The sequence below is a fragment of the Hermetia illucens genome, chromosome 6, assembly GCF_905115235.1.
Source record: "Hermetia illucens chromosome 6, iHerIll2.2.curated.20191125, whole genome shotgun sequence".
NCBI classification, from domain to species: Eukaryota; Metazoa; Arthropoda; class Insecta; order Diptera; family Stratiomyidae; genus Hermetia; species Hermetia illucens.
Genome location: NC_051854.1, coordinates 12,111,797 through 12,132,560, shown reverse-complemented (window position 1 = coordinate 12,132,560; position 20,764 = coordinate 12,111,797).

Below are 20,764 nucleotides of genomic sequence, written 5' to 3'. Positions count from 1 at the left end.
AAACTACCATCCGCAGAATCGTCCTAGTACCCCTGAAGAAACTAGGTGGTCACTGTAGCGTAGAAAAAAGTGAAATACGGGTACCTTTAGCGAAATAAACACGGGTCAATCTCCCCCATGCCGGGACCAGAACCAGCAATAGGAGTACCAGTAGCATTGGCTAAGGCTGTCTTCAAAAACTAGAAACAAGCTTCCAACAACGTCAGGTGGTAGAGCCTAAATGCTGTTAGATACACCAAGCTTTTCTTGCCAGAACCGAAAATGTGTGCGGCAAAGTTTATCCTGTCGAAAAGCGGGAGAACTTGCCGGAGTATTGTGGTCATCTGATACACCATAATTCACTTGCTGGGCATATGTTCAGAATAGGAATTATTTAAGATGATACATGTCCCTCCTGTGATAAGGAAGCGGAATCGACAGTGTCGACAAGTACCCAAATCGACACATTCAATATTCCACCCAAGCGTTGTGAGGCAAAAATATGTCTTTAACAATAAACCTGGTAAAAATATCGGATCAAACCTGGTAAGAATATCGAAAACTGCTATCACAACACCATTCCATTTACTATGTGAATGCTCCGCCTATGGATGCATCAGGTATCAGATCTTTGAGGACGATGCTCTCTAGTTGCAACGGGTAGCATCAGATCCATTAACGGAAACCCTGCGCTGCATTAACGAATCCGAAATATTCCGTTAAATAGGGGTGGCGAGTACAATAGGTCAATACGGCCTAAGTGCTCAGCAGCTACAGCTTCTCCCCCCACACACACACCCCTGAAGGTTTAATTCTCAGCCCATAAATCATGTAACTGGACATCGAGGAAAGCAAAGAAGAATTGATAGCTGCTTATAGACACTGTTGCAGCCGACGACACACCAAATACCACATTGGCAATTTTCAAACTCATTTTTAACCTTGATCATAATATTATTCTTTGCACTACGTTGTAAAATAACTATTGTGCCCCTGTTACTGGTTATAGCGTACCTATTAACTATAATATGTGAAGCAAGCTTATAACAGTCAGAAATATTAACATATTCCCTATATCCCAGTATTTCAACTTGGCATCTTGTATTAAGTAATCTCCCAGGTACCTCGGCCTGCTTTGCAGTGATCAGTGAGTATCCCCACTATAATCTTGAGGCTCCTCTTGGTGAGGTTTAAAGAGCCCTTGGAACACTTAAGTTCGCATCCCCCTATAGCCAATCTGGACTGCACCATTTCTGATAGCATTTTCCAGCATAGCTTCCGCAGTCATTCCTCTCATTTTTCAATATCATGGCCATAAACGCTCCCGTTCCACAGAAGGGTTCTGGTCCGCGTAGAGGCGTTCCTGCTCCCTTCCTAGACAGTTCATCCGCTGTCTGATTGGCGCCCAAACCAACAATTCAGAGTTCACCTAGTCGGAACTAAGTGCCTTGATCGCCGCTTGCCCGACGGTCAGAATAGCAAGGTTCTGTTCCCTATGGAAGTTGAACGAGGCACATCGCTCGATGGCGTATAATTCTGTCTGGAATATGCTATTGTAGTATACATCCAAAATATTTTTTACCTGTTATGGACCTCCAAGTCATTTGAGCCCTCGTAGCTTTCCGACAAGTGTTTCCAACAAGCGGCTTGCAGAGTAATTTTTGATCTAGTGTAATTTCCAAATATTTAACCTCTGTTTCTTCTTTCACCTCCACGCCATCTAACCTAAAAGCCCTCAGGTGATAAAGCTTACGCTGTCTAGTGAATGGCACTATGATGCCTTTGGTTGGATTGCGGCACATAAGCGTTGCTAGTATCCCATCCTGTGGAAAATCTTGAATGGTATAGAATTTGTACCTTACGGTACTTCCACTTGCCTGCTCTCTACAATTCTGGCCATCCAGAAAGCCATGGTGTTTCCCACTCCCTTGGGGATCTATTGTATCTCTATGTGCGATATGTTTTCGAACGTTCCTTCGTTATCTAAAAACGCACACAGTGCTAAATCATGTGTTTCAATGACATCCCCTAATATATCCTCTAGCTCATACCGTTGAAATAATCCTTTTATTCGCTTTCGAAATAAAGACCACTTTTGTCCGCCTCCATGCCCTTGGTGTGTATTCCAAATCTATACTGCCCCTTACCACCCGTAGAAGAGGCTCTAAGATGATTTCTGTTTACCTTACCCTAGCTTGTCAGCATGCCATTTTTAATAGTTTGTGTTCAGGGAGAATGTTGCTGACATCCGCCGTGGAGTAGAACCGCGAGAAATGAAATCTGAGAAGCGAATGTATACTATCCTTGTCATTCTCAGTAAATATCCCATCCCCCAGGCAGAAAAATTACCCAGTCTTCGACCTTGACCGCGTTGCTATACGCACAGAGTACATTTTTATACCTCGGCCAGTCTCCAATTTGTTTTCGGCGGCTGGAGAGTTTTCGGACCTCTGTTCTCATTTTGGATGGATTTTGTTTCCACCAAGATATATCCATTGATGACTCTACGGTATTAGCCGCCCAGCTGGCCTTATACGCGACAAAGACGACTTCGCTGCGATCTTCCACCACTCTTTCCAGTTCCAATTCGCTTCTGATATAACCACCCCTTTGTAGGTAAGCCATATTGTTCCTCATGTATATTCTATTGGAGTCATAATCCGTTCTCTTTCTTTTTATTTCGGAGAACCTGATTATTCTGTAATCTGACAAAGGGGGCTCATTCGGCACCCTCCAATTCTTGATCAACCTGTCCAAAGGAGTATTCCCTAGAAATATGTCTAGTAGTTCTTGTCTAGTGCTGGTCACGGAAGTTATATATTTTTCACTTATTGCTAAGAATAAATACAAGAAAGTACTCACCTCTTCGAATAGCGTCGGTACTTCCCCAGATTGCATAATGGGCGTTGGCATCTGGTCGATGATTAGTGGTAGCGCCTTCCTTTCACAGAACTTCATCAGTCTAGTGACACCTCTCCTGAGAAATAGGCGATGCATGACTGTCTCTGACTTCCAGCGAGGTTTAAATAGCCACGAGGTCTCTAATCAGGAACTCTGAAAACAGATACATTTTAAATTACGTTTAAGAATGATCAAGCTCTTGGCTTTTCACAAAGTTACCTGCATACTACCTCCTTGCAAACTATGAATCGGCCGTCAGTAACACCCAGGGTACTTCAGCCAGTACTATTTCATTGCTGTCTTTACAACCACTCCAGATGCAGCCCTTGTATGGAGGAGGTTTCTCTGGGCTACCTTAGTACGGGCCATTGGCTTCATTAGTGTTTGGAGCTCCTTTCCACCTTGGTGAGTCACGTACAGCGTACATTTCTAAATCTATAATCAGAACAGATTTTTCAGTCAATTTTTACTACATCTTCAGACAGGTTGTAAGAACAATGACTAGGTCATACTACTGGAGATCTCGGAAAGAAAACTTATCTGGAAAGACGTGTAACCAAACTAGATATCATATAATAGCATAATGTCAGAACCCTCAGTTACTTTAAAACCCAAACAATTAGTCCTGGATACATTTATTTAATATGACGATCCAGCAAGATTAACACATTCATTGAATAATCCCTTGGGCTTCATCTTTATACATTTATAATGCTTAAATGAGAACAATGACCGGGGACCAGATTATCGTGCGCTCAACAGTCAAACTTGTGTCGACAAGTACCCAAATCGACATATTTAATATTTCGCGCAAACCCTGTGAGGCAAAAGTATCTCTTTAACAATAAACCTAGTAAGAATATCGAAAACTGCTATCACAACACCATTCCGATTTTGATTTATAACATACGAAATACAACACTAACCCCAGCAACACTAACCCCCCGCTTTCAGAGCACATCAACTGCTTTTTTGTTTTTTGGTAGGGTAGGGAAATGCATTTACACAGAAAGTGCCGGATTCCTGTCTTAGACAGACTGCCGGCTCAAACACTTCCTGGAGGGTCTAGAATTCTAACCCAGAACCATTTGACAAATTACATCAGGACAGGCCAATTCAGTATAGGGGCAAAACTCCGTGGTTTCAGAAGTCTCAGCGACCCTATAAGCTCTCTTATCCACGCGCTCTTTTTTGCCTCGGCTCCACGTATCCTCACTCAGTAACATGGCATGACTAAGGTGCCCACAAACACTTAACACCCTTCAATCGAAAGGTGATGGTGCTCACAACTTTTGTAGAAGAAAAAGGTGGTGCAGGGATCATCCACTCATCTTTGCAATAAATGCAGTTAGGCGCCCCTCGTTTCACGATTATGTGCAGGTATCTATGACTGCTGAGCAGCTAGATTAAGCATAAATCAACCTGACAATGCTTTTGTTGAAACACGGCCGCATGTTTTTGATGAGGCGTACGGTCCTTCTATCTTCGATTTACAAGCGACGGTTTCCTTGTTTCGCTCGTCTTTTTTGAGGTATTACAAACCTCCGCTTACCAACTTGGAGAGCAATCGGAATAACTCCTCCCATCACCGCTGCTGCTAGCTCCGAACCGATACCATAAGGGGACAATACTTGCAGAGCAGCTTGCCTTTGCGCTTGGCCTGGATGTCCTCCTCGAGACCGAGTCAACCCATGTGAAGCCCATGGTGTTTGACGTAGGCACCTGTCGTGAGACTTAATCCTACGGTCCTCTTCAGGCACGGATTGATTTTGTGACCACAATCAAAGCCCCGCTGAGACAAGCAACAACGGTACCAGTCTATACCAAGTGCATGGCGTAGCATTCATACAAGATGGATGCAAGAATTACCTAAATCTCTACCGAACTATGGAGTGCGCACTCGTGTTGATACGCAACACCACGTCGAGGCCCGAAGGTCTCTTCTTGCTTGAGCACAACCACAACCACCATGAAACTCCCACTAGGGGCGCCAACCGCAAATAACCGAGCTGTCCTCACATACAACAGGAGTTCACCTGAAGTATGAGAGTCCAGGGGCTTTCCCGGTTCCCATGGTATCAGTATAACCCTGGTAAGTTTTCGTGACCAATTTGCCACTTCAGATGAGTCCCCGTGCAGACTCGGGTCTGATCGCCCTGATTAGGCCTTTGGAGCATTCGCCTACTGAATCACGGCCGGCAAACCAAAGTGATTACAGCGTTTCCCGGTGTCACCACTATGGAGGTTCTCCTCGGCCACTTGGTTTTGGTTTCGCCGATAGGGTTGCCGCCCCATCTTCCTCGCCGCCACGTCTGAGCACCAGTCAACCCATGTGTAGAAAACGTAAAACAGGGCGGTGTTGTACATCTACTCGAAGAAGCTCATCTTTGTGTCAATCCTGATGCCGAGGTATTCCCCCGCCGACTTCGACAAGACGACGGTTTCACGAATCTGAAAATGGAGGACCTTCTCTTCTGTTCAGTCATCCAGTTACTTTCTTAATAGTCGGTTGATCTGATTTCTTGCCGCTTTCTGGCAGCCTTATTTTAGTCGTTAACGTACTTTAATTGACCTTTACAGGGAACAACCCTATCGCACACATTACATAACGGTGGTTTAGTCCCAAATGTATCGACACATTTATTTAAAAAATAAATTAATTACGTTTTTATCTTTCTAGCTACAAATAAAAGTTACCCTATTTAATGACTATGATTTTATTCTCTTTTCCTCTTACCAAGAGTTGCTAAGAAAGGTACATACTTACCCTAAATAAGGATCAGAGTGGCTGGGGTCATTTCTGGGCTATGAGAGCCGTAATCTCTCTTCTTTGTTTGCCCGCAGGAAGCCCCAAAAGCCTTTGCGTCTTTCTGGTGCACGGACGGTGAGCAATCATCACCCTCCCAGTTACCACGAGACGAGTCAAAGGAGGTACGTGGGAGCAGTAGATTAGTTGCAGCAGACAACAGAGGAAAGACAATAACCCTTGTGGAGTACCGGTCCCGCCTTAAAGTACGACCCCCCACAACGAAGGTATGTACCATGTTCTCTCGACGACAAGAAGGAGCGCGAAAGGCTACATTTGATTCTGCATGGCCAATGATAACGCAGATGTGGTAGCTTTTTTCAGAATTTCCGACTTTAGACTTAGACTATTTTTGGTTAACTACCTCGCCATCACTGGCTACTATTCGCATTCTCTAAGCTATCTATTAAGTTTACGTACAGACGGGCCTACGTCTGTTCAACACTTGATTACCAATAATGCTGCTTCTGGAACAATTTTATAAGTGTACATATGTGCTTTAACTATCTTTTTCCCCGTCTTATTATTAGGGCTGGTTAAAATACTAAAAGCGAGTATCTTTCTATATTGTAGGTTACAATTAAACAATTAACAAGTTTGAAGTGCTGATCTTTACTTAAATGCATGACACACGCCATAGTGAATGCCACACTTATCACCGCATTATCATAATTATCACACATCCGATTAGCAGTTAACCATTCTAAAAGCGCCGACTAATCGTATTAATTAGAACAACATCAACAGTCATTCCGCATCCATGACTTGTTCTACTAATTGATTCAAATTACCTTTTGGACACCACCTCCGCCGCGAATGCAAACAATTAACCTGTACGCCTTGATGTGCTAAGACCAGTGAGCAATTTCTGTTATCACCTCCCCGCTAAGTACAGGAGAATTACCGTAACAAGTTACCTATGAAAACACAAAGTCCACCGCTAAATATGGTAATATGGGTTGTAGTACGGAAACAGTTGAACATTAATCGACAGTTTTGTTCCACTTTTAGAGAATGGATGGAGCTTATCTACTGAGAATGGCGGATTTCTTTGATGTTTAGATGCAATCAGGGAATTTGAACTTCACCTAGTTGTGAGATGGATTTACTTGGAAACGTTTATTAAGGTTGCATTTTTGCATGTGAAGTGGTTGAAGTGAAAATGGTAGCTTTACCACAACATGTTCACGGTTACAAGAACTATTTCCATTGAGTCACTGGGCGAAGGACTAAAAAGTCCAAAATAATGTGTAAAACTATTCGTTGTTAATATTTGACTACATATTTGCATTGAAATCAAATAAAAAAAGGAGATTTTAACTTGTAAAATAGCATTTGCGGCACTTATAAAATGAAAGACTTAAGCGAGTAACCCGATTTTTTGCATTCTGATGTATGGTAAGATATCCATGCAAGCACATTTTCCCCATTTCAAAGTAGTCAACATTTGTCTATATCCACCTTGTTTGTCATATGAATTATTAAGTGTCTTCATAGTTTGGAATCCAATTCAGGCATTTAGCGATGACTCGCACATTTTGGAATGATAGTTCATTTGCCTCTATCCTAAAACCTTGAATAATTTTAAGAAGAATCCAATGTTTTTGTTTTTTGGATAGTCAAAGGTAGTGGTTTCTTTCTCTTATAGAAAGCAAAGATTGCTCATGGTGTTGCTAGAAAATATGCCATTATTTAGTAGCACACAAACACAAATATTCGCTAATTGCTTCAAACCACCTTAGAAATTCGGAATACTCTCGATAAGAGACTTTGGTAAAATTGGTTTACTGTTTTTTTTTATGAAAGTAGGTACGAATCTAACAAAAGCACCGCCGCATCAGGTTCCAACAGTGTGTGGGAGACTCATCCGCTAAAACCATCTTCACTTTCTCCATATTCCTTCCCGGTGGATCGCCGCCAAGCATTGCGTCGGTGAAGTCTGTACTTTACGCGACCAAGTCATTCGCTCTTTACGCCCTCCTTCCACGCTCAACATCTCTAAATTCCGGCTGTATCCTTTTGATTGATTGATTTGAATTCGCCGCGTACAAGTTTCCCTCTAATTTCAGCATTTCCACCAGGTTGTTCTGAGGGCTTCTACTGATTTTTATAATGATTCTAAGCTCCTCTTCTCTAAGCAAAATCGTGGACAGTAGAACCAGACATGTTCTGGGTCCTCAGGATGCAACCACACTCTGGGCAAAAAGGTGAATCAGTCAATTTGATTCAGTTCAGATACTTCCTGTAACTACCCTACCCTTGGAAGGAATTGAGTCAAAACGTGGTTAACCTCGGCGTGTCGTCGCTGAATTCACTCCTTACCACGCGTCCCCTCTGCGTTCCATTCCACCGTTGTGGCCACTTTTAGAACAATTCTCGCTTTGCCGTCTCTCTATATTCTGCATCTTTTTCAGATAGATTAATTCTTTTATTCTCATACTGACAGAGTGTCTCACTTACCAAAATGTCCATCGAAATAATTTCGGTCCTGAAGGCGCTGCACATGCTTATCGCCTCTAAGCGGTAAGTCATGTTCATCCTCCTTCGATTATTCTAAAACGCTAGTACTTCCTCCCAAACTGTGTCACATATAACAGGGTAGAGCAAACCACACGAATAACCCCAATCCACAGCCCATGCATTCTAATCACCTACTAGGGTTTTGGGGTTTCAACTTTTTGCATCCGAAGCCACCATACCCAGCATTTCCTCGAATTCTGCTATCAGCACGCTAGGTGGGGCATAGCAACTATGTACAGATACCAGTTATTTTTGCCCAGATGAGTTCAACTTTTGGAAATTCCATCACTTCTAAGATGGCTTGATTTCCACACGTCCATATTGCCGCCTTGCGACTCTTATTGTTGCTATAAGGGTAGCTGATTATGGGCTCCTCCTCACTTCTGCTTTTTAGACTGTACTTGTGCCTCTTCCTCGAAAGACTTTTCCACCTTTCCAAGGAAATTTTCAGCCGTTTTACCTGGAGATTTCTTCAACTCTACCATCAAATCTCCTTTATGGGAACATCAATTCCGATTAACGCTTTCTCCAAGGCTAGGATCGTATATCGTATCTCATTTCTAGAAATGATTACCAATTCGAGCCGTAATCTTCCTTTATGTATCATGTTCTTCTTTCTGCCAACCTTGGTCCATGCTTCCACGGTTCCTTTTGGGGGCCTTACTTCCCTCGGGTTGATTCAAGCTAGCACCGCTGTTTCCACAAATTTGGTCACTTTATTGGACTTTTCCTTTCCGGTCTTTTTGCGTTTGCAACTTTACTGCCTCTGCATTTTAAAGGGGCGTCACTTGTGTTGCCTGAATGAGGTATGGAATAATTATTAAATTTTAATTTATTTATTTTAAATTAGCGTTCATATTTGACCGACTGGCAGCAGACTCAACTGTCCCGGTTCCTACTCGATTCTCTACTGACACTGTAAAACAATTTCGCTGTGAAAAATTGTTTTTCGATGTCATGGCATGGCATATTGTATTCGTGCTTTATGAGTTCGGACAATTCTATTATTTTCACTCTGAGTAGGCTGAATGATAACTCATGCGTATTCAGACAGAGTTCCTCCGTGCGACTTGCCCGCTGAGCACTTTCGCATTTATTAGCTTTCCGTGAACTTCCATCCTTCAGGGACATTGACTTAAGGGGATATCGCTGGACATATCCAAAATGAATGGAGCACGCCTGAAGGGAATCTAGAAACTCCGCACTAGATCGGTTGAATGTCTTTTTTTTCTTTAATGAGGTGAAAATCTTCAAAAGACTCTAGCCTGGACACACCAGAATGTGAGACTTTCACCCACTAAAACCATCCCCACCAGGTATTTACGGTATCCTCAACGACCGGTGAGAAACGGAGATTTTACTTGATCTCCTCATGCTTTCTCTCCAGCCACTCCCAGATCGAAAGTAAGTCCAATGATCTTTTCCTAAGTAACCCCATCGCTGTTGCCATCTAACTATAAATCTCTCCATTTTGGCTTTTTTTGCTTTCGACAAAGGACAGCTGGACTGGATGTTGCATCAAGCCATCGCATCTGCCAAGATGTCAACCGGCACCATTACTGAGATGACGAATACCATATCATCTATGGCGGTCCGGCAGGTAGAACATACCCTTATGGCTCTTCTTCTGCAGACCGCACTCAGCGTATATGCGCTAGATAAAATATTCAGCGCTGATCCCCAAACTAGGTCGCCATATGGTAAGGTGGAACTCATAACTCTGGCTACAAGCAACTTGCAAGTATGCCTCAGAACTCCTAAATTCGATATTATTCTTGAAAGAGCCATATTGTCCGTTAATGCCTTTTCGTAAATATACTCCATGTGCTGCTAGAAAGTGAGCTTTGCATATATAATCACTTCCAAATATTTGATAGCAGAATTGAACTTGATGATAAGACTGCCAATTCTGATGCTAGCAAAATTGGTGATGAGGACCGCTTCCTTGTTTTCCTCGCCGAGTGCCAACCTAGCGCTAGCCAAGTATGCCTTAACACCACTGATTGCTTCACATGAATACAACTCAGAATCTTTGAGATGCTTTGCAACGCAATGTTGTCGGGGTAGATTACCACTTTGGACTCTTCCGGAAGCGGAAGATTAAGGAAGTAGATGTACACGGTGTTCCCCAGTAGTGGACCCACTACAGAGGCCTGCGGGGCTCTCAAATTATTATTCAAACTGGCAGCGGGATTAGTGAAAACACCAATTGTCACCAGGGACTTCTGCTTACGGTTTCCACAAGCCGAATTGAATGCACTTTTCACGTCCACTACCACGCTATATTTGCTGGTGCAACACCTTCCATGAATAGCATTTTCAACCAGACCAATAACCAATTTGATGGCATCAATGGTTAATCTGCTTTACGGAACCCATACTGTCGATCTGAGAGGCCTTCTTGGTTCTCAGCGATCGGAAGCAACCTGAATCAACCGTTTCCTTTTTCCCCATAGAAACTAGAAGACATATGGGTTTCTAGGAGGATGGCTCACTAGTAGGTTTAACAGATCTTCAAATTCAGACGATGTGAAGCTCGGTTTGGATAGCAGCTATAAACGAATACATCGCTTATTTTTGCTTCAACAGTCGAATCCGTAACCAATACACCACCATCGAGGTTTCTGTACGGTTCACTGATGACGGCAGATTCGTCAGTGGTCTGGTAAGCAAATCCGCGCGACTCTGCAGGGATTGAGGTTTAGGCCATCCTAAATTTCGTGAATTTAAATTTCGTATATTTCCGGCAATACACTGGTTATCCCGTCCCTCCTTTCTTTCACACAAAATGCATTTCGAGTCCCTATTGCACTTCTTGGAAATATGTGTATGGTGTGGGGAAACCCACCATCAAAATTGTACCGACCGATTAACGACGCATACCTTCACGAAGTGGGTGTCGAAACATCAGGCACTTCAAGCATCTTTTTAAAGAGATCTGTTTCCTTAGACGCAAACAACCCATCCAGTTTGAGCTTTCGTTACGGCCAATAACTTCTGCGCTGCCTCCACTGTTATTTCTTCTCTATTTCTTCTCCGAATCGCTCCAGTTTGAATTGTTGTTTCCAGGAAGTGCAGATCTCTTCTCTGGATGTCACCTTACCACCTTGCACTGTTTATATAGTTGATCTCACGTACCGCGACATTCACCCCAAGTGATTTTATAACTTGGTTGTGAAAGCCGTCGGTTTCTCCCATGCTAGAGCTCAAAAATGAGATCCCCTTAGGTCAGTGCCAGCTTTCATCTCTTCTAGTATCTCCACATACGATAGATTTCTTTTGCTGGAGATTACAGTTGCCTATAGGCGAATTCCCTTTGGTTTCTTGTTTTTCTTTTTATTTGCGACTTTAGTCTATCCACCGTTTTTATTTTGCTTGATGTAACCCATTTCGACATTCCTACTTTGGACACATATTTCCCCCCTTCTGAATTTTCATTCCATTTATTGGATTGATCAGAACAGCTTTGTTCCTTTTGGGCGCCTGTTGATTCCATAGCGCTTTGCCCTTTTTGACACGAACTCCTTTACTTGACCGGAGGTCGATGCCCTTGTGCTTCGGTGTCAGTTGGGTCGCGTGTGACTTTGTGCAAACAGCAGTTTTCGACTTTTCCTTAGATCTTCTTCCTACAACCTTAATGCTTGCCGGTCTGTCTGTCTATCTGTCCGTCTGTCACATGCACTTTTCTCAGAAATGGTCATATCTTTTGAAACGAAATTCAGTAGAAAGGTTGGTACTGTAGATGCCCACGCATACAGTGAATTACAATGTTGCAATTTGAAGTTAAGGGGGGTCCTCATACACCTAGGAGGGTGCAAATCAAAGGTCTCAAATAGTACCTTTCGAAACAGGGATCAATTTTCACATTGGTTGCAACCAATAGATTGGGAGGCTGACTCTCCATCCCCTCAACCATCGCGCCGTCAAAAGGAGGAATCATAATGAAGACTCTATATGACATCTAGGCTCCGAAATACCCTTCCAACCGATATCTACTCAAATAACAATAGTATATTAATATATTTTGAAAATTTACTGCAAACCTCCATTAATTTCATCTTAGATCCATAAAATTTTGCAGTAATATAGGTTTTTATATAAAGCAGAATTCTGGGAACTTTAGTGGCAACACTACTATTATTAACAAAGTTACACTTGGTTTTTCGGATCAATTCATGAGCTACTCCCTTGAAGATGGTTCTCTGAGATAGCGGCAAGGAAGACGGACTAGCAACTCTGCCGGTCAAACCAAAACCAATTGGCCGAGAAGAAAGTCCATGTGGTGGCACAGGGAAACGCTTTACACACTTTGGTTAGTAGTAGGTAAATGCTCCATCGATGGTATACTGGAACCATAGAAACCGGGATAGCCCTTGAGTTCCATGTCTCAGGAGAATTCCTGTCGATTGGGCGCCTAGTGGGAGTTGAAGTGAACAGAGACCCGCTGCGCTTGTCTCAGCGAGGCTCTGATTGTGGTCACAAAACCAACCTGCGTCTTAAGAAGACAGTGGGGTTAAGTCTTCGAGCCAGGAACTCACTTTAACTCACCAGCACGTAACCCCCTAGGAGATCAAATATCAGTACCGTCTCGAAATCAATATCGAGTATATTCAAAGTATTATATATACACTATGAGCTTTATATATAAGGAACCATTGAGTACCCAAATATTCTTACATAAAAAGTCAACAAAATCTTTCTTACCTAAAACGCCGAGCTTGCGGTTTTCGATTCCTGATTAGGTCCATTGTGTCGTATTTGAATAAAAGCTTCACAAGTCTAACCATCGCTCCAAATCCATTTTTGGTTAATTTTACTTTGCGCCCCTGTGAAAAGTTACTTTCAGTTGCAAGATGGTTTAAATCAGAACTATAAACTCATCAATAGACGCTATTACTGCCATTAGCGCTCATCCCATTCTCATCCAGCCGACACCTGTATTAAATTCTCTTTACTGAGTTTTATGACCTTATTCTTTTCCTCCATTGTGATATCTAACTTATCTCGGGTGTTAAGTAGCCACTTAAACAATAAACCATAAGATATGGATACATTTCGTTGAATCGCACTCCGCTCAGTACCAACTCTCGTCGATATCGCAAATGAGAATAAATCAGAAAATTTCCATGAAATCAATTGTCGACATAAATTCCATGAGTGCCATAAATTTTCAATTGGCCAACCGTATCGGAACTATCTCAACTCGACGTTGACTCTAAGAAGCTGATCTTCACCTTCAATAGTGGAGAGAAAAAAACTGACGTAGATAATCCCTCTGCTTAGTAGGTACCGTACTATCGAACGTATTGCTATCCACTCGTCGTAAGTACTACGTTAAGAATATATTATTATCGACGTAATAAATTGAATCGAGATTAGGAAACACTTTGAGTAGCAGTTTAACGCTAAGTGCACCACCTCGGCGGATAGTACCTCAATACAGTGGAACTTCAGACTGTTGGAACGCGAGGAGACCAGCCATAACTTCTTGACTACCCAGTTTCCTGGCCCTCTGTTTATTAGGCAACAGTAGCGCCTATCTTTCGCTGCTATCTTTAATGCAGATGAGTCTATAATTTCACTTTGATAGGCAGTTTCAAAATGCGGAAAAACACATTGTTTCAAAAACTTTTAGCGCAACTATTTTGAATACCGTCAAGTGCGCTATGCCTGTCGCAGCAGACCGAGATATTCCAGTGATGAACGATATTATATACGTGGAAGCTATCACAAACGGTAGGACCCTATGCAGACCTTCCTCGATTGGGTTTCAAATGAAACTTTATGGATTTATTGACAGGTCTTTAAGTGTTGTGAGTACGACAACAAGGGACCCATCTTTAAACGCGTATCTCTTTGAAGCCCTGAACTACACTGAACTCACCTCGGGTCTCTGAGAACCTCGCCGTGGACAATCAAGGCATCAGCATACGCACAAAGTTTAGGTTGTCTTGTCATAGAAACGCTTTTTAACATATCAAAGAAACTCTTGGACAGCATTTCTATGCACGCTCAAAGACAGGAATATAAATATCGGCAGGTTTTGATGACGCCAAGTCTTTAGTATTAACATTTGTCTTATTCAATAGAGATTACGCCAGCAATTTGCAACGAATTGCTACTGTGAAACAATATCACAACGCGGATGGTCTGCAGATTGAATGGATTAGATTTATGACTCAATACAAATAGAGATTGGATTTGTGGCCATTTAGAAGTGAAATGTGATTTTATGGAGTTGATTGTGTTATTGATAAGGCTTTGGAGTTTAGGAAGTAATAGCTAATTTTCAGGATTATGGAATCGACGAATCCACTGTCTGATAAATACGCAATATAGCAGTATAACTACTGAAATAGAGACGAAGCAATGCAAAGGTGGGTTTGAGATAACAAAAACTGCAGATATAAAACTACAGACGCCCTGCAAAAGGTTATGAAATAGGGTGATTGCAGTTTAAGTTAATCAACACTTGGGCCACAGAAAAAATGCAGCATTAACTTTCTGTGGCAAAAAAGGAATCAGAACCTCTCCTCAAGCATACTTGACTCAGCCAGCATTGAATGCGCCGTACTAACACGTCAACTGTCAAATAGATCAGACCTCTCTACGTAATGTCATCTCCAGACTCTCTTCGCATCTATGAATCTAGGATAATAAACCTAGATATGCTCTGAATCTTCCAGAATACCCTTACAGTTGAGCTGTTTAATAACTACCCAGTTAAAACCTGTGCTAACTACAATCCCCTTCCCGGTGTTCGCGTGAAATTGGGAAATTTCCTTATCTGCAGTACTGCATAAAGTACTCTAGGGCTCAACACCCAGAGGCGTCATCATTATTGCATTATCCATAGCTATGGTGACATCAGCTGACAGTCAAAAGGTATTATAGGTCTCAGGACAAAAATATATTGGTTCCCACGATGTCGATGCTCCATCCTTCAGGCAAACGCCGGCTAAATCAATACGAACGTTTCTACCACTAAACTATATCATCCTGCGTCGTGAAGAGATGAAGAATTATAAAGGCGAGTCCCCCACTCCTAAAAACGGGACATATTGTACCTACTGGTCCGCCAGGTAGGGATTTGGGTAGGTCTGACAACCCTACACGAAAAACCAATGTCAGGGAACCAAAAAAGGAGCCTTGGACTAACGGATTCGAAAACGAAAACGGAGAAACGAATTACTCATTTTCTCATAGAACATGCGGTGCCTGTACAGAAAAGTGGCTTCTTAATGTAAGGTTAATATCACAGCATTACAAGAGCTGCGTTGGATGGCGATCAATTTCCGGTAGAAAAGCCACTACATCATATATTATAGTTGTCATACAGTTGAAAACATAACCAGCTATGCACATTCCGTTTACAAGCCAAATTCCGAAATATAACTCCAGATATACAGATTGTAGAGCCGGAGAAGGATAATACTGCGAGGCAGTAGAACGAACTCTTGGAGAATGGCCGAGGTATGATCTTCACAATCATTATCTTTGGTACGGCCACAAACATACTTCGCCCCAGACGGAAAAAATTCGAGGCAACTGTTCACTCAATGTAAATTAGCAATGGTACGGAAGGATGCAGCATACTGCGCAATGCTGCACTCTCAAAGAACATGAGCATGCGCAGATTTCCATCATGAATTTCGTCAAGTGGAGAAACGACATCTCAGACAGAGAAAAGAAGCCTGGGAAAACCAACAAGTCTGTGAACTCGAAAAGAACAAAACTGTCAACATGTACTGGGGATAATATACCAGGAGCACATATGCTGACAGTTTGTCTCCCAAAAGCCACAACATAGAGTCGGAAGATCTCATGGACCTCCTAATCGCTCAGAATGAGAAAAGCCGCGGAAAAACACCTCAGAAGAGACACCAGGTGAAAAGCATACCGAGGTCTCCGTGTAAGTCTCAACGTCTTAGAGATGGAAAGCACTGGATCAGCCAGGGAAATGGACCCGCTGCCCAGAGAAGAGTAGAAGCTAAGCAACTTAGGCCTATGACTTCTAGGGCTCAAGGTTGACAGCGACGCACAAGAAAACGCCATGTCGGAGGAAGAGGGCGATACTGCAACAATAGAGAAGACCTCCGAACAGTAACGAAGCCAATTACCAGCACTAAGATAGCCCAGATGAACCTTCACCATGCGAAAACTGCATCTGCAGTAATTGCAAGGGCACGTTCCAACGAGAACATTGGAAAAGTGCTGGCTCAGGAGCCCTGGGGGAGCCGGGGCAGATTCGCGGTCTGCAAGGAGGAAACATGCAGGTAATTTGGGACCCCTCTTCTGAACAACCAAGAGCTTGCATAATTCTTAAACGTAATTTAAAACATATATGTCTTTCAGAATTTCAGACCAGGGACCTTGTGGCTACCCAAGTCTCACCGGAAGCCGGGAGGAACACTCGAGAGGCAGTCGTGGCATCGGGATACTTCCTAAGAGACGACATCGGAGTTCCACCGGAACAAGTCGTTAAACTGAAGAAGTACTGTGAGAAGAGCGCGTTACCAGTTCTCCTCAGCTGCGATGCCAACGCCCATCACGAAGTTTGAGGAAGCAGCGATACCAACCGAAGAGGTGGGCACCTTCTTGAATTTATTCTTAGCAATAAGTTAGAAATGTATAACATAGGGAACACTTCAATATTTGTGACCAGCACTAGACAGGAGGTACTAAACATAACTCTAGGAAATACTCCAATGAACGGGTTGAGCCCTCTATGTCTGATCTCAGAATAATCAGATTCGACATTGAGGGTAACTATGAAGTTAAAATAATAATGAGGAATCCCAGGAGAAAGAATTGGGAATTCTATGCAACGCACCTGAGTAACAGTATGGCCCACCTTCAAAGGGGCGGTGATATCAATAGCGAACTGAAACAAGAAACAGTGATGGAAAGGCTCAACACCGCCGTCGTTGACGCATATAGTTAAGTCATCAAGGGATGTACCATGGTGGAACAGAAACCTAGCTAGAATGAGAATAAAGATACGAAAACTCTTCAACCTGTGAAAATAAATCGGGGACTGACAGAGGTACAAAAATGCATTGAATACGTATAGAAACGCGATCAGGGAAGCAAAATGGAACAGCTTCAGGGAATTCTGTGAAGGGATCGAGCAGTTCAAAAAGCAACCAGGCTTTACAAGGCTATAGCCAAGGACGGGGCAATATCCTTTGTCTGTTTGAGGAAGGAAGATGCAACATTTACCGAGAATGAGGAGGACAGAGTACACCTGCTTCTCAGAACTTTTTTTTCGGGGTCCAACTCCACGGCAGCAGGCGACAACATCCTGCCTGATACCCCAACAACGAATAAAAGGGTAAGAAAGGTGAATTGGTAACTATCGAAAGAGGCTTGCTCGGAAGCTAGGGCAAGGTGGGCAGTGGGAACTTTTAAACCACTGAAATCACCTGGAGTGGATGGCATTTTCCCAGCACTAATCCAGAGAGACCTAGGAATTATCTTAGCGTCTCTTCTGAGGATGGTAAGGGAGAGCAAAGTCCTGGGATATAAACCAAGGGCATGGAGACTGGCAAAAGTGGTCTTTATTCCGAAAGTAGGTCAAAAGCATCCTTTTCACCCTAAATCTTTCAGACCAATTTACCTAACATCATTCGTACTAAAAACGGTGGAGAAAGTCATAGACAACTATATTAGAACTATCATTCTAAAGCGTAATCGACTACATCAGTGTCACAGGCTTACTGGGCAGGACGGTCAACCGAAACTGCTCTGTATCAGCTGATGGATGTAGTACGGGATGCCATAGAAACAAAAGAAATAGCACTGTGTGCGTTTTTGGATAGCGAAGGGGCATTCGACAACACATGGCACACAGAGATACAAGATGCCTTGGGTCGCAGGAGAGTGGGAAACATCCTGACATTCTGTATGGGCAAAATGCTAGAGAGTAGGCAAATAGAAGTATAGACAGGTACAAATTCTATTGTCATGAATACTACTCAAGATAACCCACAGGGCGGGGTACTATCGCCGTTTATGTGGAGTATGGTAGTGGACGAACTCCTGGACATGTTAGCAAATACTGGAATACAGGTCCATGGTTACACGGATGACATTGCTATAATCTATAAGGGGAAATATGAGGATACCCAATGTGAATTCGAACTGGAATAAGGGTTACGAATCCCTGGTGCAGGAAGGTGGGACTGCAGATCAATCGAGTTAAAACTACCATAGTACCATTCACTAAGCGACGTAAGCTTGATGAGCTGAGAGCCATAAGGTCACATGACATGGAGGTGAAACGAGAAACAGAGGTCAAATATTTGGGAATTACGTTAAACCAAAAATTGCTCTGGACGTCACATGTCGGAGCCACTTGTCAGAAAGCTACGAGGGCTCTAATGATTTTTTGGTCCATAGCAGGAAAAAAATGGGGTTGCAGGCCGAAGATACTACTTTGGTTATACACTGCAATAGTAAGGCCAATGATTCCCTATGGGGCAGTAATCTGGGCAGAAATAATTGAACTCAGCACACAAGTCACTGGCTTGGAGTATCAGTGAGGCAGGGAGCTGTCTAAATCAAAGGAAGACTGATATTCTTTCTAGGTTTTAGTGTTGATACCAAGGGATAACATTTCAACGAGGTTTCACTTCGATAAGAAGTTTGAAACACGTGGGAGTAACAATGTAAACAGGGAGAGCGTGGCTTTGGCATACGGCTTAAACGAGCAAGTCATCACTTGGTACACTAACGGATCCCTCACAGCAGAGGGAGCGGGTGCCGGGGTCATTGGTCCTAGCAAAATATACTTGGGACCAATAGGTAAGCATACTACCATATTCCAGGCGCAAATATACGCCAAAGACAGATGGGTCACCTTTAATCTCCAAAGAAACTATAGGGAACAGAACACTGCTATTCAATCAAAGCCCTTAGATCCAACCAGGTGAACTATAAACTGGTATGGGAGTGCCTTGAGAGACTGAATACGCTCGGCTTGTTCAACAAGGTCTGGATACTCTGGGCTCCACGCCATGTAGGGTTGAAAAGCAACTAGGCAGCGGACGAACTAGCCAAGAAGGGAGCAGGGACGCTTTTACACGGGCCGGAACCCTTTCGTGGAATCGGAAATGGGTTCATGGTTATGACATTAAAAAATAAAGAGCAACGGTTGAAGGAACTATACTTGACGGGCCTACCAGGAATGGAGTAGTCCAGAGTGCTTATTGGGAGATACGAACCCAAGCGCACAAAGGATTATTTAAACCTCACCTAAAAGAACCTCCGAATCATAGTAGGAATTCTCACTGGTCACAGTGTGCTAAACTGTCACCTAGGGAAGCTAGGGATATCTACGGACCCTGCCTGCAGTTTCTGTGCGGAGTATGCTGAAACCTCTATACATGGTGTGTCTGGCATTTGTGCAATGTAGTCGAGACATCTGGGAGAACACTTAACACCAGATGCAAAGTTGAAAGATCTGGCAGTAAGGAATATACTAAAATTCCTAACGATTATAGACTTGCTTGAGGTACTATGATTAATAGGTGCGCTATAACCACCAAAAGGGACACAATAGTTCTTTAAAGCCGCGGTGGGACTTTGCAGTTAACAGAATAATAAACATACAGTGGTAGTTTCTGAACAAAACTAGCGCTCATGGGACAGTCTGAAATATATTTCAACTAGTCGGGTTATCGCAAACTAAATCGATTCAAACTCTATAAAATTATAAACACCATCAATGCACTGCAACACCTTATCATCTTCTCCACATATTCAAGTCATACTTGCAAGAAGTTTGGTATCATTCGAGGCCCGAAATACTTCATCTAAAACTCAAAAGATAATAGGATTAACTATCAAATCTTTTCTCTTTACCCAACTCACTTTCTAGGTTAATTTGATTGATAAATCTCAAAGAAATGAGTTATCATTCAGAATGCGTCTTCTGAGGCTTAACTAGCAATATCGGCCATGCCGGGCACGAAATCAAGCATTCGAAGAGATAGCACTTCACTTAGAACGTTGGTTCAGTTATGATTGGAATTCATCGTGGATTAGAAATAAGAAGAGATTAAGACGTACTACTGTCAGTACTTAAGGGAGATTTTCAACGATAAGTAGATCTAAGTATTGACAAAATTGATTGGAGACATGCTTTGGCTGATTGATAATAATGACGTTGGATTGGTCTGACAGAGGCACATACGCTGTTTATTTTTAAATTAAAATGAATGCTACCAAAAGAGTAAGTATCAAGTTACCTTTCGGGTAGTGTTGGATTGGAGCTTGATAAATTGGCAAGTTCATTTTTCCGACAACTCTAATATGATAATTTTATTTAGTTTAACTTTAAAAACTTGAAAAAAAGGAAAGATACATGCATATTTCCTTAGATATCCATAATCAATAGTACGAGCCTCCGATGCATAGGCCTAATTGCGCTATTTTAGAGCGACTCAGTATTCTCTTGATCAATCTAAAGTGGTCAAACTAGGCTCAACATATCGGTAAAATAAAGTGCATTGCTAGCTCCGTAGAACAACTATATTAAAATCTGTGATGATCACT